The sequence below is a fragment of the Lissotriton vulgaris genome, chromosome 1_1 (genome assembly GCF_964263255.1).
Source record: "Lissotriton vulgaris chromosome 1_1, aLisVul1.2, whole genome shotgun sequence".
Lineage (NCBI taxonomy): Eukaryota > Metazoa > Chordata > Amphibia > Caudata > Salamandridae > Lissotriton > Lissotriton vulgaris.
In genome coordinates, this window is record NC_141685.1 from 43,855,382 (window position 1) to 43,873,910 (window position 18,529).

The 18,529-nt window shown below is 46.7% G+C and overlaps 1 long non-coding RNA gene across 1 annotated transcript; it reads left to right on the forward strand.

Moving 5' to 3' along the window:
- The first annotated feature begins 1,217 nt into the window (after nucleotides 1–1,217).
- LOC147737137 (uncharacterized) lies at nucleotides 1,218–18,491 on the forward strand. The gene is made up of 3 exons (XR_015310057.1): nucleotides 1,218–1,284; nucleotides 13,385–13,438; nucleotides 17,440–18,491. It is a non-coding gene; the product is annotated as an uncharacterized LOC147737137 (long non-coding RNA).
- Nucleotides 18,492–18,529: the final 38 nt, after the last annotated feature.

Genomic DNA, 18,529 nt, shown 5'->3' on the forward strand with positions numbered 1-18,529 from the left:
TTGGATATGCTCTCTGAGACTGTGAGTGCGCTGTATGTTGTCTCAGACCTTGTTCAGCCTGTGAGTGTGCTGTATGTTGTCTCAGACCTTGTTCAGCCTGTGGGTGGGCTGTATGTTCACTCAGACCTTGTTCAGCCTGTGAGTGTGCTGTATGTTGTCTCAGACCTTATTCAGCCTGTGGGTGTCCTGTAAGTTGACTCAGACCTTGTTCAGCCTGTGGGTGTGCTGTATGTTGTCTCAGACCTTGTTCAGCCTGTGGTCGCGCTGTAAGTTGACTCAGACCATGTTCGGCCTCTAGGTGTGCTGTATGTTGACTTAGACCTTGTTCAGCCTGTCGGTGTGCTGTAAGTTGACTCAGACCTTTTTCAGCCTGTGGGTGTGCTGTATGTTGACTCAGACCTTGTTCAGCCTGTGGGTGCACTGTATGTTGACTCAGACCTTGTTCAGCCTGTCGGTGTGCTGTATGTTGACTCAGACCTTGTTCAGCCTGTGGTCGCGCTGTAAGTTGACTCAGACCATGTTCGGCCTCTAGGTGTGCTGTATGTTGACTCAGACCTTGTTCAGCCTGTCGGTGTGCTGTAAGTTGACTCAGACCTTGTTCAGCCTGTGGTTGCGCTGTATGTTGACTCAGACCTTGTTCAGTCTGTGGGTGTGCTGTATTTTGACTCAGACCTTGTTCCGCCTGTGGGTGGGCTGTATTTTGACTCAGTGCTTGTTCTGCCTGTGGGTGGGCTGCATTTTGACTCAGTGCTTGTTCAGCCTGTGGGTGGGCTGTCTGTTCACTCAGAGTCTCCTATACCTGTGGGTGCGCTGAATGTGCACTTAGACTTTGTTAAGCCTGTTGGTGCGTTGTCTCGTCACTCGAACATTGTCCAGCCTGTGGGTGCGCTGTATGAGCACTCAGACCTTGTTTAGCTTGTTGGTGGGCTGTGTCTTCACTCGGACCTTGTTAAGCAAGTGATCATGGTTCATTGCGTGTCCATTGCAGTGCAAGGTTTGGATTTGGAGGGTGTTGTGGGTTTGGTCGTATATACCAGAAGAATAAAAAGGTTAAAAAAAATATTCTATTTAATCATAGACCAACGGTGCTTTACAACGGTTTTGTAGAGAACAAGAGTTTGTTTTTCTTGGAAAGTTGTTTTGGAAGATGAGAGGAAGTGAGATTCACGTTTGATGCAGATAAGCTCTTGGTTGAAGCAAATCTTTACTTCCTTTCAAGGTATTCTGGGACGGGCCAGGTGGTGCGGCTGCCTCCCTTGGAGGAATAAACAAGATAACCATCAGGTAACGTTTCCTAGTGCCTTCTGTTTCCTTTTCTTCTATTTCTTCTCAAGTCTCTCTGTGTCTCTGTTTTTTATCTCTCTTCAGCTTCAAGAATTTGACTCCCTCTCGAGACCATTCTCTAGCTATATAGCTTATGCTCTTACAAAAATAAAATAAAATAAAACAAATACATGGCTTTTACGTAGTCCTCTTCCTGATTTGTTTTTATGCTAGCTGTTTTAAGCGTGTTTCTGTACAAATGTTGGTATACTGCAGGGTCAGGCTATTTATCTCCGGGTTCCTAAATTGTGTGATGTTTTTGTTATAATTAACCTACTTGGTACAACCCACTATTCCTCCTTTGTCCTGCCACATTTGGAATGCTCTATCATCTGTTGGCCTGAAGGTTTGGAAGCTAATTGTCAGAACCCGTCATTTGGACTCGCAGATATGTGGTTCAATCTCAACCCAAGATGAAGCCCGAATGTACGCATATTCGTCATGGTCGGAGAGGGTCCGATTCTGGAGAGACAAAATGGCTGCCACAGTGCCGTGGTGCTGTGAGGTTGACGCTCTAGTCGTTTAGCCTCGTTTTGGTGCGGAGAGTACGAGCGGGACGCAAGTTCTAGAAACTACGCACTTCACCTGAAGTCAAGTCAAGTCACGAAATTTGTATAGCGCACTACATACCCAGAGGGTTTCAAGGCGCTTAGGAGGGGAGGAGGATTACTTGTCAAACATCCACGTTTTAAGTTGCTTCCTGAATGCTAGGTGGTTCTGGGTGAGGCGAAGGTAAGCGGGGAGTGAGTTCCATGTTTTGGCAGCCAGGTACGAAAAGGATCTGCCTCCCATGGTGGTCTTGTTGATGCGAGGTACAGTGGCGAGCGCTTGGCTGGAAGAACGTAGTTGGCGGGAGGGGGTGTAGAAGGACAGTCGTGAGTTGAGGCAATCTGGTCCGATGTCGTAGAGTGATTTGTGTGCGTGGGTAAGCAGTCGGAAAGTGATCCTCTTATTGACGGGTAGCCAGTGGAGGTCTTTGAGGTGCCCAGAGATGTGTTCGTTGCGTGGGATGTCTAATATGAGCCTGGCTGAGGCGTTTTGGATTCGTTGGAGTTTCTTCTGGAGTTTTGCGGTAGTACCTGCGTAGAGGGTGTTTCCGTAGTCCAGTCGGCTCGTGACCAGAGCGTGGGTGACTGTTTTCCTTGTTTCGGAGGGGATCCAGCGAAATGTTTTTCTGAGCATGCGAAGAATGTTGAAGCATGAAGAGGATACGGCGCTGACTTGTCTGTTCATTGAGAGTGAAGAATCCAGGATGACGCCTAGGTTCCGTGCGTGGTCTGTCGGGATGGGTGCTTTTTCCGAGGGCTTCCGGCCACCAGGAGTCGTCCCATGCAGAGGGGGATGTACCTCAGATGAGGACTTCAGTTTTGTCTGAGTTCAGTTTCAGACGGCTTTGTTTCATCCATTCGGCAACTTCTTTCATTCCTTCGTGTAGGTTAGTTTTGGCGGTGCTGGGGTCGTTGGTGAGAGAAAGGATCAGTTGAGTGTCGTCCGCGTAAGAGATGATGTTGAGGTTGTGTTGGCGTGCGATGGCCGCGAGGGGGCTCATGTATACGTTGAAGAGGGTGGGACTGAGTGAGGATCCTTGTGGAACGCCGCAGATGACTTCAGAGGCCTCGGACTTGAATGGTGGTAGGCGGACTCTCTGGGTTCTTCCGGTGAGGAACGAGGTGATCCATTCAAGAGCTTTTCCTTGGATTCCGATGTTATTGAGGCGTTGTAAAAGGGTGCTGTGGCAGACTGTGTCGAAAGCTGCAGAGAGGTCGAGGAGGATGAGGGCGACTGTGTCTCCATTGTCCAGTAGAGTTCGAATGTCGTCTGTTGCTGCGATGAGGGCGGTCTCAGTGCTGTGTTTTGCTCGGAAGCCAGATTGTGAGGGGTCGAGGGATTTATTGGCTTCGAGTAAGGCGGCAAGCTGGTTGTTGACAGCTTTCTCGATGACTTTGGCCGGGAATGGAAGAAGCGAGATGGGGCTGTAATTTTTAAGTTCGGTGGGGTCCGCTGTTGGTTTTTTCAGAAGGGCGGTGAGTTCAGCGTGTTTCCAGCTTTCCGGGAAGGTGGCGGAGTTGAAGGAGCAGTTGATGACGTCTCGGAGGTGCGGTGCTATGACGGAGTCTGCTTTGTTGAAGATGTGGTGAGGGCATGGGTCTGTGGGGGATCCTGAGTGGATGGAATTCATCAGGCGGATGAGGTCCTCAGTGGAGATTGGGTTCCAGTCGTTAAGGGTGTTCACGGGAGGAAGATGATCAGCAGATGGTAGGGTGGGTTGGTTTCCGGGTTGGTTGTCAAAGCTGTTGTGGATGTCTGCAATCTTGTTGTGGAAAAATGAGGCTAGGGAGTCGCAGAGGGTTTGAGAGGGGGTGATGTCGTTGGAGTTGGCCGAGGGATTGGAAAATTCCTTGACGATGTTGAAAAGTTCCTTGCTGTTGTGGGCGTTGTTGTCAAGTCGATCCTTGAATGCTGTTTTCTTGGCTTTTCGGATCAGTTGGTGGTGAGTGCGGGTGGCGCTTTTGAAGGCGTCCTTGGTGCTAGTGGTTGGGTCTTTTTTCCAGGCCTTTTCAAGGGAGCGGCAGAGTTTCTTGGACTTCTTGAGATCATCGTTGAACCATGAGGTCTTCTTGCTGCCAGGTTTGCTTTGACGTTTTTTCAGAGGTGCTAAGGTGTCGGCGGTGTTGGATAACCATAGGGTGAGGTTGGCGGCGGCTTCGTTGGCGTTAGAAGAGAGGGCTGGGGAGTTTCGAAGGAGCAATGCGGAGATTTGGTCCGCGGTGATTTTGTTCCAGTTTCTTTGCAGAGTTGGTTGGAGGCGGTTGGTGGGTTTTGGCTTGTTGTAGGTGAAGTGGACGCAGCTGTGGTCAGTCCAGAGGAGGTCCGTGGTGTGGCTGAAGGAGACATGATTGCTGGATGTGAAGATGGGGTCGAGTGTGTGACCTGCGATGTGGGTGGGGGAAGTGACCAGTTGTTTAAGTCCGAGGTTGGCGAGGTTGTCCACGAGGGTGGCGGTGTTGCGGTCGTTGATCTTTTCAAGGTGAAAGTTGAGGTCTCCCAGAAGGATGTATTCTTTGGAGGGGAGTGCGTGTGGAGTGATGAAGTCCGTGATGTCTTCACTGAATTTTGCGCGGGGTCCTGGTGGTCTGTAGAGGAGGGTGCCTCTGAGTGTGGTTTTGGGGTCGATGTGGATCTGGAAGTGAAGGTGTTCGGAGTTGGCGAGGTTGGCGTCAGAGCTGGATGAGATGCGGATTGATTTCTTATGGACGATAGCGATTCCTCCTCCTGTGTGGCCGGTACGGTCTTTGCGAGTGATCTTATAGTCTTCAGGGATGGCAATGGTGATGTCTGGTGCGGAGGAAGCGTTCATCCATGTTTCCGTAAGGAAGGCGATGTCAGGAGAAATGGTGTCTAGTAGATTCCATAGGTCGATGGCGTGCCTGTGGACTGATCGAGTGTTGAGAAGGATGCATTGTAGGTGATTGGGGTCGGGAATCTGTGGAGTGGTCGTAGCGGAGATGTTGACGGTGCCGATGAATTTGCAGGAGTAGCAGGAGAAAGGTCCATGGGTGTGTCCAGGAGCAGCTTGGACGCAGTTGGGGGCGCGACCGGGGTTAAGGGCTAGGAGGGAAGCGGCATCGTAGGTAATGCGGGAGGGCTGGGCAGCGCGAGGGGCAGGGGGTCTGGCGCTGGGCGCGGTCCAGGCGCGGACGGGCGTAGACGGGCTTACCTTTGGCGCACCTTCGGCGTGTCCGTAGCGCGTGGACGCTGCGCGTGGGGGCATAGGCCATAAATGGATGGTGGAGGGGGCGGAGCGTGGGAGGGTGAGCTGGGAGGCGTTAGCGAAGGGGGAGGGATGGGCTGCAGGCACAACAAAATGGAGGGCTCCCAAACAACAACACGACGCTGTGCGAGGGCAAAGTAAATGCACAACAGCAAATGCGAGCAGTCTAAACAGCGGCGCTATGCACACAGGTAACAAATATTATTAAAAAGGTTGAGATGGACAACTGCAGTAACAGCACACTACGCGAAATACAATGTCTGCAATAAACTGCTATTGACTACGTAAATGCGGAGCGCTACGAAGGGGACTGGGCGCTTGGTCACGAGTGAGTGAAATGCCAATAAAAGATGCTGCCAGTTAATGAATAGTCAGCGCTACGATACCACAGTGGCGCTAGTAGGTCGGGAGGTGGGCAGGAGCAACCGCTTCGCAAGGAGTTCAGCTGGTCACAGAGGCTCCTCAGCCGAGTGCTTCCAAGTGCTTCGTGGGTGGGAGGGCGAGCTGGGAGGCGTTAGCGAAGGGGGAGGGACGGGCTGCAGGCACAACAAAATGGAGGGCTCCCAAACAACAACACGACGCTGTGCGAGGGCAAAGTAAATGCACAACAGCAAATGCGAGCAGTCTAAACAGCGGCGCTATGCACACAGGTAACAAATATTATTAAAAAGGTTGAGATGGACAACTGCAGTAACAGCACACTACGCGAAATACAATGTCTGCAATAAACTGCTATTGACTACGTAAATGCGGAGCGCTACGCTGGGGACTGGGCGCTTGGTCATGAGTGAGTGAAATGCCAATAAAAGATGCTGCCAGTTAATGAATAGTCAGCGCTACGATACCACAGTGGCGCTAGTAGGTCGGGAGGTGGGCAGGAGCAACCGCTTCGCAAGGAGTTCAGCTGGTCAAGGAAGCTGTTAAGGAAGATGAACCTGTGTGCGTAACTCTGGTGATTTCCTTGAATCCTTAGTTCTAAAGTATCCTGGTTGTAGTACTCCATTTGCGTTTAGCGCGAGTGTCGAGGAAATGTTGTTACGGCGTATTAATTCAAACGCGTAATAACCTTCCCCTTTTCCAAGTCCGAGTTCCCAGCGGTGAAGAAAACCTTCGAAGAGTCGACGAAGAGTATAGCGAGTAATGGTGATTTCCTGAGGAGAAGAAGAATTCCAACGTTGAAGAGAGTCAGTCAGTGAACGGAAAGCTAAGTGACAATAAACAGTGTTTGGCCAAACTGAAGATATCCACAGTGACATAAATTGTATTTTCAAGTGCGGAAAGACTTATTTCTTGAACTTTTGTGTGAAAAGAGAAAAGAAAGATTACCTGAACTTGCCTCCTTTGAGTCAATTGCCTAAGAGAAAAGACTATCTATAAGTAAAGACTTGTTCAAGAGATTCCTATTCAGTGCAACTTTACAGAACCCCAAATACAGCGTCATCGATTAGTTAGCGAAGTAAGTATGCTCAGAAAGATTTAGTTCTAGGATGATCATAGAATAGTACTAGTAGGAATCTAACCCATTCGCTATTGTCTCCCTATGCAGTAACGACTAACTAGACGAGAAAACCAATACCCCTTAGAAGAGAAGCAAGGTCCAGGAAAAAGTAAAGTGAGTTAATATAGAACCCGTGAATATCAGAGTCAGAGTAGCAGAGGAGGGAAAACTAATGGTGTGCTCCTCTTACAGGTTTCTAACACGCAGACACCCAGAAGGAAGTTGTCTGAAGAAACTTTCCGGACCAGTCTCTTCTCTGTTTGTTATTTTATCCACACCCCCTTCCCGGAGGATGATGTAGGGAGGTTCTTCTAGACCTGCCGACATCGTCTCTTGGGATTCGGGTATTAGCATCTAGTTCCCGAGCCTGAAATCATCTCTGCTCCTGCGCAAGTGAGAGTCAAGACTATACATACCAGGTAATGCTTGGAGCTCTGACAGAGTGAAGTGCCCAAGTATTTTTTGCGCCTGAGCAGAGATGGCCGAAGGAATAGATGTTCAATCGTTAGGGACAATCCTAGACGCAATCCACAAGGAACTGGGGGCAGTAAGAGAGGAGAACCAAAATTTAAAACAAGAAGTAGTTAACGCCCGAAAAGAGACAGCCGAGTTAGCCCTGAGATTACACAGAACTAGTAGTTTAGAGCGAGAGGCCATGAACCCAGTGTTAGAAGCGACAAACAGGTCAACAACACAAGTCATTCACTCACTGTCTCCAGTTATTCCTCTAGCCGCCCCTGAAAGGTTTAACGGGGATCCACAGAAGGCACAGATATTCCTCTCACAATGCTCCTTGCATTTCCTTTGTTGTCCGTCCATTTTCCCTGACGCGCAGTCCAAAGTAGCCTTCATTCTCTCGTATCTGAGCGGGGATGCAGCGGCCTGGTCCATGCCTCTAGTCACGAGAGAAGACCCGCTGCTGAGGAACTTCGAAAAATTCAAACAAGAATTTCTTCGAATATTTGATCGCAGGAGAATCTCCCAGGTTGTGGACAATGAATTACTTGATTTACGACAAGGTAATCGAGATTTAATAGCATATCTGGCGCAGTTCAACAAGTTAGTGGTGGAGACGGATTGGCCGGAAAGCAAGCGAGCAGCAGTTTTTTATCGTGGGTTAAGAGACGAGCTGAAGGACACGTTAGCCCAAATTCCGAATCGCCCAACGGAGATATCGGCCCTCATCGATTTAGTTCTAGAAATAGATTTTCGTCAAGGGGAGCGAAGAGGAGAAAAGAAAAAGGATGTCCGAGCGGCCGTTCCTAGGTTCGACAGGGCGCGTTCTGAAGGAACAAGAACCTCTGAAGCGACCTCAGGAATTGAACCAATGCAAATCAGAACCATCAGAGGACCCCTAACGAAGGAAGAAAGAGAAAGGAGAAGGACGAATAACCTGTGCATATATTGTGGTTCGAGTGGGCATTTTGTCCGAAACTGTCCGAAGAAGCCCAAAGGAACATTCAAGCCGAAGGAAAACTAGCGGCACCACCCGTGGCTGGAGTTGAACGGGTGGGTGCGATTTACAGAAGAGACTCCAAAGGAACACCATGTGGCGAATACCCTACAAGCGGCGGCTCCACATTTGATTCTGTCTATGAGAGTGATGTTCCGATCGACGGTCCTAACCGAAGTCTCAGTAATGATAGACTCAGGAGCGACGGGAAATTTCTGTGACTTGCGTTTTGCGGACAAGGTGGGAATCCAAGCAATAAAGAAAGAGAAGAGTGAGCCAGTCCACGCCGTAGATGGAACTAATTTATCATCGGGACCCATCGTGAGCCACACGGAGGTGATGGAACTGATTACCGCAGATGGCCATCGTGAACAGATCCAGTTTAATTTGATCGACGCTCCACAGTTTCAGTTAATTCTTGGATTGCCGTGGCTCACTGAGCATAACCCTACGATCGACTGGAACTCCAGGACCGTTCTTATGGACTCAAATTACTGTTGTGAGAACTGTTTTGTTCCAAGGACTATCGGAGAGGGAATAAACCCAGCTCATGCCTTGAGTCTTGTGGAGCATTCTGTGTGTGCCATTGACACACACCAGATCCCAGAGGTGTATAAGGAGTTCGAGAGCGTGTTCAACGAAGTGGAAGCAGAGCTTTTACCTCCACATAGAGCCTACGACTGCAAGATAGACCTAGAACCTGGAGCCAATTTGCCATGCAGTCGAGTGTACGCATTAACGGAGAAAGAACACCAACATCTGAAGGAATACCTGGACAAGTATTTGGCAAATGGTTTCATCCGACCATCACAGTCACCTGTCTCATCGCCCATATTTTTTGTGCCAAAGAAGGAAGGAGAATTGAGAACGTGCATCGATTACAGAGCAATCAATAGGATAACAAAAAAGAACAGATACCCTCTGCCCTTGATATCGGAATTATTGGATCAAGTCAAAGGAGCCCAAATCTATACAAAATTAGATCTGCGAGGGGCCTACCATCTAGTCAGAATGCGAGAAGGAGATGAATGGAAGACGGCCTTTCGGACTAGATTCGGGCTGTTCGAGTACCAAGTGATGCCCTATGGGCTATGTAATGCCCCAGCTGCCTTCCAGCACTTTATCAATGATGTCTTGAAGGAGTTCATCGACCAGTGTGCCATAGTGTACATTGACGACATCTTGATTTATTCCTCCGATGTGACGAGACACCATGAGCAGGTGAAAGGAGTCTTGAGAAAATTGCAAGAGAACAAGTTGTTTGTAAAATTGGAGAAATGTGCTTTCGATGTCTCTCAGGTCGAATTCTTAGGATTTGTCCTTTCCCCGTCTGGCATTTTAATGGATCCGAGGAAGGTAGAGGCGGTGACCACCTGGAAATCTCCAACGAGTGTGAAAGAGGTCCAAAGCTTCATTGGGTTTGCCAACTTCTACAGACGATTCATCAGTGAGTTCTCCGGAAAGATTTTACCCCTTACCAGACTATTGAGAAAAGGAACGAAGTTCGAGTGGTCGAAAGAATCCGAAGAGGCCTTCCAAGCCTTAAAAGAAGCCTTTACTACAGCACCGGTACTGCTTCATGCTGATCCATCGGAACCGTTTTATGTAGAGACCGATGCGTCAGACCAGGCGCTGGGGGGGGTCCTGTCGCAGCGTCACAAGAGCACAGGTCAACTGCATCCAGTAGCTTACAGATCTAGGAAGCTGACCCCGGCAGAAATCAACTACACCATCACCGAGAAGGAACTACTGGCTATCAAGGATGCTTTCAAGGAGTGGCGGCATTATCTGATGGGAACACAGCATCAAGTCACAGTATTCACGGATCATCGAAACCTGAAATTCTTGAAATCCGCCAGAACGCTCACGCCAAGGCAACTTAGATGGTCCTTGTACTTTGCAGATTACGACTTTGTAATTACCTTTCGTCCAGGAGCACAAAATGGGAAGGCCGATGCGCTTTCCAGATTAGGCACCGACCCTCAGAGAGCGGCCATAGATATTCAACCGATCATCCCTGAGAACAAGTTTATTGGGGCCACAGTCTCGATCGATATCCAAGAGGCCATAGCAGAAAGCATGAGTTCGGAGGCTAAGCAGGATTGGGTTAAGGAAGATCCTAACAGGACAATTGTTCGTCAGTTGCCATATCATGGGGAGGCCTTGTATGTGCCAACAACGGAATTGCAGCAACAGGTGATGCGTGAATGTCATGATGATAAGCTGGCCGGACACAAGGGAGAAAACAAAACCGAAGAGTTGGTAAAGAGACACTATTGGTGGCCTGGAATGTCAACTGATATTGAGAGATATGTTAAGGCTTGTGAGGTCTGCGCTCAGGGAAAATCTGAACGACAAGCCCCAAAAGGGCTCCTGCAACCCCTACCCACCCGCCTTATCCCTGGCACACAGTGACTCTTGATCTCATCACTGATTTACCTTTGAGCAGGGGTTATGACACCATTCTAGTGGTAGTAGATGCCTTCTCTAAAATGGCCCACTTCATAGCATTAAAGGGAACTCCGTCAGCCAAACAATTAGCAGATCATTTTAGCTCCCAAATAGTCAGGATCCATGGCATCCCCAAGGTGGTCATTTCGGATAGGGGTACCCAGTTTATATCCCATTTTTGGAGAGCATTCATGAAAGGTCTAGGTACTGAAGTTAGGTTTTCTACGAGCTATCACCCAGAGACTGATGGGCAAACAGAAAGGGTGAATCAAGAGCTGGAACAATATCTCCGACTATTCCTCCTGAAAAAGGAAATTCAGTGGGCCGATTACTTGTGATCGGCGGAATTCGCCCATAACAATGCAAGAAATGGTTCCACTGGTTTCTCCCCCTTCTTCTTGAATTATGGACGACACCCAAATGCATCAATTCGACAAATGGAAATTGCAGTCCCAGCTGTCAAGGACCTGGTATCCCAGATGAGTCAAATCCAGCAAAAAGCAGCAGACAATCTGCAAAAGGCTAAGGAGAAATATAAGACTTATGCAGATAAGAAGAGACATGCTAGTCCTCCACTGTCCGTAGGAGATAAGGTGTGGTTGAACACAAAACACCTGAGACTAAAAGGAAATCGAAAATTTCAACCTCGCTTTATTGGTCCTTACCCTGTGAAGAAGCAAATTAATCCAGTTACCTATCAATTGACACTCCCTCCTAAGATGAAGATTCACCCTGTCTTCCATGTTTCCTTGCTTAAGAGAACTTCTGCAGAACTGAGAATGCAATCACCCCCAAAGCCAATTCACCTGGAGACGGGAACGGAGTTTGAAGTAAAAGAAATTCTGGATTCTAAGGTCTCCAGAGGGAAACTGTACTACCTCATCGATTGGAAAGGTTATGGGCCGGAAGAGCGATCGTGGGAACTGGAGGAAGATGTTCACGCTCCCAGATTGATTCATTCCTTCCATCAACGCTACCCTTCCAAGCCCAGACGGAGGGAGCCTGCCTTGTTGGGGGGTACTGTCAGAACCCGTCATTTGGACTCGCAGATATGTGGTTCAATCTCAACCCAAGATGAAGCCCGAATGTACGCATATTCGTCATGGTCGGAGAGGGTCCGATTCTGGAGAGACAAAATGGCTGCCACAGTGCCGTGGTGCTGTGAGGTTGACGCTCTAGTCGTTTAGCCTCGTTTTGGTGCGGAGAGTACGAGCGGGACGCAAGTTCTAGAAACTACGCACTTCACCTGAACCGTTAACGAAGATGAACCTGTGTGCGTAACTCTGGTGATTTCCTTGAATCCTTAGTTCTAAAGTATCCTGGTTGTAGTACTCCATTTGCGTTTAGCGCGAGTGTCGAGGAAATGTTGTTACGGCGTATTAATTCAAACGCGTAATAACCTTCCCCTTTTCCAAGTCCGAGTTCCCAGCGGTGAAGAAAACCTTCGAAGAGTCGACGAAGAGTATAGCGAGTAATGGTGATTTCCTGAGGAGAAGAAGAATTCCAACGTTGAAGAGAGTCAGTCAGCGAATGGAAAGCTAAGTGACAATAAACAGTGTTTGGCCAAACTGAAGATATCCACAGTGACATAAATTGTATTTTCAAGTGCGGAAAGACTTATTTCTTGAACTTTTGTGTGAAAAGAGAAAAGAAAGATTACCTGAACTTGCCTCCTTTGAGTCAATTGCCTAAGAGAAAAGACTATCTATAAGTAAAGACTTGTTCAAGAGATTCCTATTCAGTGCAACTTTACAGAACCCCAAATACAGCGTCATCGATTAGTTAGCGAAGTAAGTATGCTCAGAAAGATTTAGTTCTAGGATGATCATAGAATAGTACTAGTAGGAATCTAACCCATTCGCTATTGTCTCCCTATGCAGTAACGACTAACTAGACGAGAAAACCAATACCCCTTAGAAGAGAAGCAAGGTCCAGGAAAAAGTAAAGTGAGTTAATATAGAACCCGTGAATATCAGAGTCAGAGTAGCAGAGGAGGGAAAACTAATGGTGTGCTCCTCTTACAGGTTTCTAACACGCAGACACCCAGAAGGAAGTTGTCTGAAGAAACTTTCCGGACCAGTCTCTTCTCTGTTTGTTATTTTATCCACACCCCCTTCCCGGAGGATGATGTAGGGAGGTTCTTCTAGACCTGCCGACATCGTCTCTTGGGATTCGGGTATTAGCATCTAGTTCCCGAGCCTGAAATCATCTCTGCTCCTGCGCAAGTGAGAGTCAAGACTATACATACCAGGTAATGCTTGGAGCTCTGACACTAATAAAGAACTGTTGAACTCTGCCAGTGTATTCTCTTCATAACAGTTTTATTCTTTCTGCCTCTTACTTTAGGGCTCTTATAAATACTAAGGTTTATCTGGCAAAACGTGCCTCCACACATGGTCGTTGTAGCAGTGGGCAGCCACCCCATGTTCCTGCAAACCTCCCCCATCATTTTCTGAGTTTCCACTAACCCTGGCACCCACCTGATGCAGCCACATTCCTCAAGGAATATGAATGTCATGGGGCCCTAGTGCAGGTCTGGGCCCTTCTCGGGTCGGGAGGCACTGGGCCATCAGCACGCTTGCCTCCCATGTTCCCCAGCAGTCCCTTGACTATCAACACATTTGTCTCCTCCACACCTCATGATTCTATCCTCTCCTTGGTCTATATCTTCCGTGTTCTTTCTCTCTAGATCTGACTTCCAGCTCTTTGCGTCCTCCCAGCCTGCCCTTTCCTGCCCTGTTTGTCACCACCAGGGCTGCACTGGGTCTCTTTGAAGAAGAGTGGAAGATAGCCTCTTTTTTATTATTCTTCTGTTTCTGTAGTATTCGTTTTTTCTCATCCCATTTTACTTTCCTTTCCCGTTATGCTGTTTTTTTTCTTTTTCTAGGTGTTGGAGTGTCTGGGTCCTGTCAAAGGAGTGTGACAAGTTCCGGGCCACCAGGTAAGTCCTTATCCTCCATATAATTTGAAATGGTGAATTCCTCTGAGCCAACTGGACACAGCCTCAGTCTACGGTGGTGATCCAGGGGAAGAGGTGTAAAATTTGTGAGCTCAAACATAGGTTACCCACCACATCGTAAACTCAATCCTCAGCAACACAATTCACAATAACACAGAGTTTGACCCATAGAAACTCTACAATTTAATCATAATCTTAAGGTCCTCCGTATGAGCTAATAGGGACTCGTATAACTAGAGATGGAAAGACCATCTTTAATGAGGACCTGTAATAAAGAAGTGCCTAGCTAATATTATTCACACAATATTAATAAAATCATCAATAAGTAAGGACAAACACATGGAATAGTTATTAAGTTATCTTTATCTAAACTTCAGATTGAATGGTCAAAGCACAAACATGCACTAGAATCGTTTAATAATGGTTATTCTTCTGTATACAGGTAAATCACAGCACATCACAGCTCAGAACAAATACATCGTCAAATAACACCTACTGTGGAAGGAAGAGAGAAAAAGAGAGAAAACATATTGCAAAATAGAACACATTACTTGGAATCATGCAAACTAAGAATTGATTGTAGATTTATCAGGACACAAGGTGGACCCAGTAGAACGCTAGAGCACAGCGTGCAATAGCCAGAGTCATGAATTCTAAGGGTAGGCGAAGTTGGCGGAGTACCACTACGCAGAATTCTGCGGAGTTGAACAAAAACTCGGTGAAATTCCACTCCGTAACCCTGTCCCGTCTCATCCCAATTAATGAAACAGAAACCTCACATACCTTTGGTAAAACAACAAGTAACTCTATCATTACATGCTAAAATGCGTATAGTCGTCTCACAAAAGTGAAAATGAAAATTTAGCAAGCATGGGAGAGTTGATGATTTTGGGGTCCTCCTCAACCTAAGGGGAGAACTAAGCAGAAGCCTTAGACACAAAGAGCATATCAGGCTGAACGATTCAATGATGGTCCCATCCTCCTAGGACCACCCCAAGCACAGTCAGTTATGGGCAAAATTACAATCCCAACCAAAGGCCAATTGCCTCAAGCTCAATGGAGGCAAGACCGAGGTGCTGGTCGTGGGGGGAGACCAGGCGGCGTGGACGTCGGCATGGTGGCCGCCATGCCTAGATCCAACACCTACCCCTTGCCAAAAAGCAAAGAACCTGGGTATCTGGTTTGATACCGACTTGACCTTTGGCCCTCAGATTAATCGGGTGGTTGGATCATGCTTCGGGACACTCAAAAGTCTCAGGAAGGTATTGAAGTTCTTACCGATTAAAGCCCGTCAAACCCTGGTGCATGCACGAGTCACATCTAAGATGGACTATGGCAACCTTCTCTATTTAGGGACTTTGGAGAAGAATCTGAGCCGCTTACAGGTCTTACAGAACGCTGCTGCCCGACTAGTGCTCAGACTACCCAGAAGAGCTGCCTCCACAGCGGCTCTCCGGTCCCTGCACTGGCTTCCGGTTAGAAGCAGGGTAGATTTTAAAGCACTATGTACTTGCCATCGGATTATCAATGGGAGGTCTCCCCTCCCTCTGAAAGGACTGCTGACACCTTACGAGCCGTCCCGCTCCCTTAGATCTTCCGGCACGGGGCTCCTGTCCATTCCCAAGGTGTCTAAAGCACGGATGGGCGGCAGATCCTTTAGGTACCTGGCAGCATCTAGATGGAACAAACTACCCATGGCGTTGCGCCTAGAACCATCAGAATCACTTTTCAGAGCAAAGCTCAAAACTGTACTATTCACCCAGTAAGTTATTCCGCTCCGGTAGTTTCCAGTAAGCATCAGCTCCTCAGCGCGGGGACACGCCGCTGTGCGTCACCAAGCGCTTTACAAAACCCCCTAAATAGAAATAGAAACAAAGCATTATGGGATGAGATTCTAGAGTGCAGTGAATAATATAGTATGCAATATCAAAACATTCCTGAAGCTGCATCTCTCCGGCTCAACTGAGAGCTAATACTATAATATTCACTGCACTCTAGAATCTCATCCCATAATGCTTTGCTGAGCCTTTGGTTAGCATTGTATTTTTGCCCATAACTTTGCTTTGGGTGGTCCTACGAGGATGGGACCACCACTGAATCGTTCAGCATGATATGCTCAAAATCATCACCTCTCTCATTGCCTGATATTTTTCGAAGCTCACTTTTGTGAATTGGTTATATGCTTTTTAGCATGCAAAGGTAAAGTTGTTTTATCAAAGGGTTGTGGGTGTAGTTGCTAACTCCCTACGTGGCAGAGTCAGAGTTTTTGCATGAACTCTGTGTTTTCAATTTAATGCGTTGTTAGCTAATCTCCGCAACCTCCACTAGCGGACCTGAGTTCATTGCCCACGGTTAATAAATTCTTCAGCTGAAAGATTTTACCTGCTCAACTTCACCAGCCGGTAAAGTGCGGAGGTAATCAGGAGATTTCAGTTCAGGGAAAATTCAGAGTTCAGACCGACAGCAGGTCAGGCCAAGGATTTGCAAGGGAAAATAGCAGCGTGCCGTCCTTTTCCCAAGGGGCAATTATGCCTCAAAACGATTGTTCAGTGGTCATTGTTCTTTAACCCCTCCCACGCTTATGATGGAACCGCTCCGTCACGCCCCTCGGGTGGGCTGTGCTGGTGATGCAGCGGTTCCGTCATGGCCCGCTCACCGCGCCTGCGCGGCGCTGATCTTGTGCCTGCGCGGCGTGTTCTATTGAGTGGGCGGGGCCATGACGGAACCACTCCATCACAAGCACAGCCCACCCGAGGGGCGTGACGGAGCGGTTCCGTCACAAGCGTCGGAGCGCCGCGCGCACCCCCCCTCCCCTTAGCACTGCGGCGGAATTGCCGCCACAGCGAAAGGGTTAAGAATGTGCAATATCACTTCCCTTCGGAAATAGTAAATACATTTGCAACTCAACGTGTCCACTCCACTTGCTCTCTTCTGAGCTTGCAACATAGTCAATACAGTTTTATTCAAACAGAAAGGATGTACATTTTTCAAACTGTAGGACAGAAACTTCAGTGATAATACTCGTAGCTTCAGTGCAATCGGGGCATTTTTAGATTATTCGAAGGAAATAATGAAAGACAAAATACATTTTTGAGGCCTACATGGAAAACCACTAAATCACTATTTTTTAAAGAAAAACCATGCTAATGTTGAAAACATTAAAGAACTAGAGATTCATAAGAAATAATATAAAAACAGCATTTCATTATACTTGTAAGCATAGCCTAATTACGTTTCATTAAGAAACATGCAATCACTTTCTCTCGGATTTACATCTCAAAGAAAACATAAGCAGGACTACTTTTATTTGAGCATTCTCATAATCATATTTTGTTTTAAAACTACAGACTGCATTACTACCTTTCATATTATTTTCATAGCACATTAGTAGGTTTCTCTCTCTGTCATGAAAGACTTAATCTCAAACCAGTTTGTGACCCTTCTGCATGCTTTTACGATGCAGTTTCAAATTCTCACGTGTTTCACGAGGCACACTGTTAGTCATGTTTCTTAAGTATGTATTATGTATCAGTATCACACCCAAGGGTAAGGGATTGAGTGACCAAAACACTCTTAATAAAATAATCACGCTCCGCCAGTGGCATTTAAAGCAGTGATTACAACAAGGCAGATTCCTTTGTTCAATGAAATGTCCCTTCATCGATGCCTGAAATAAGGAATAGCAGAGTCCTTTAAATGGGAAGGGAGTACACAACATCTGACAATTCATTAAAGGAGGTACAAATACCTTACTGTGATGCCAGTCATCATCACAGGAAGAGTAAATTGTTGGTGTTGGATGCTTCTGAGAATATGTGTCATGATAAATGTGTTACTTGTGTTTCTTTCTACAGTATTCACTACTTTTGCTCTCACGACATTGAGTCTCAGTGGTCCCAAGTTCCCTGTCTATGCAGTATCCATGTCCTGTTTTACCCCCTTGCAGTGCAACTCACTTATAATTTCTGACTCTATTTTTACAGGTCACTGAAGCAACAAAAAGAAAAATAAATGTTGTAATGTTGGAAACATTTCTATAAAGGGTTATTTTGAGGAAAGTAGAAACACTCTAAATCTCTGAAGAAAAAACTAGTTCTATGCACCAGGAATGGGGAGGAATTTGGTGCAGAAGAAACTGCTGAATGTGAAAGTGATTTATCGACTTTCTTACAATCATTATTTGTTGTCAAACCTTGAAGTACAATGACCAGGAACATTTACCAAGTGTCAGTTATTGGGATTGAATAGCCTCTGAAATAATAACTGTACCTGCATGTAAATTGAAAATCTACGACAGCTACTAAATATAAGAATATTTTCACTTAAAGGAAACATTTCACGGTTGGTCAAGCAAAGAACATTGGCAACAACTGATCCTCACACAGAGCACTTGGGAATATTCGTTGTTGCAAATTCTGCCTGATGGTTTATGAGAAATGCCTTGGAGACCTAAGCCTCTCCCAGCAAATCAGTATCCGTAGACGTGATGTGATGTTACAGAAGTGTCAGGAAGGCTAATAACCTCAGTTTACACGAGCAAGCTTATGTCTCCGTCTCCTGTGATTCAGAGGAAAGAAAACCTTGTATTTTAAAAAATAACTGAAAATTTACTTCTCAGATGTCATTACAGCAAAGACACTGGATTAACACCAACTCTGTCTCTTGGGTTGATCTATGTTGTTTCCAAGTGTGCCAGACCTCCAAAGTTAATGGTGTACCTTTTTGGGCCTCACCGGAATAGGAAGCTTAAAAAGGGCCAGTGTTACACTATTGATAATTTGAGAACTACCCTAACATGTTTTAATCCATGTTCATTACTTGTATAAAAAATGTACCTCACTTGTAAGTACTAATCCTCAAAGACCCTATCAGTGCTTTTAAAACTCCTAAATTAAATGCGATAAACTGCAGTCAGAATGAGCTTAATTCTACTTGAGGGAATCCTTGTGGGCATAACTTGGAGAAAATGAATCCATGAGGGGTATCTTAATAAAAATAAGGGGCCCCTCAGTGAAAGTTTATAAGACAAGTTAGATAGGCTGGCTTCAAAGATAAGAACATTGATCTCCAAAA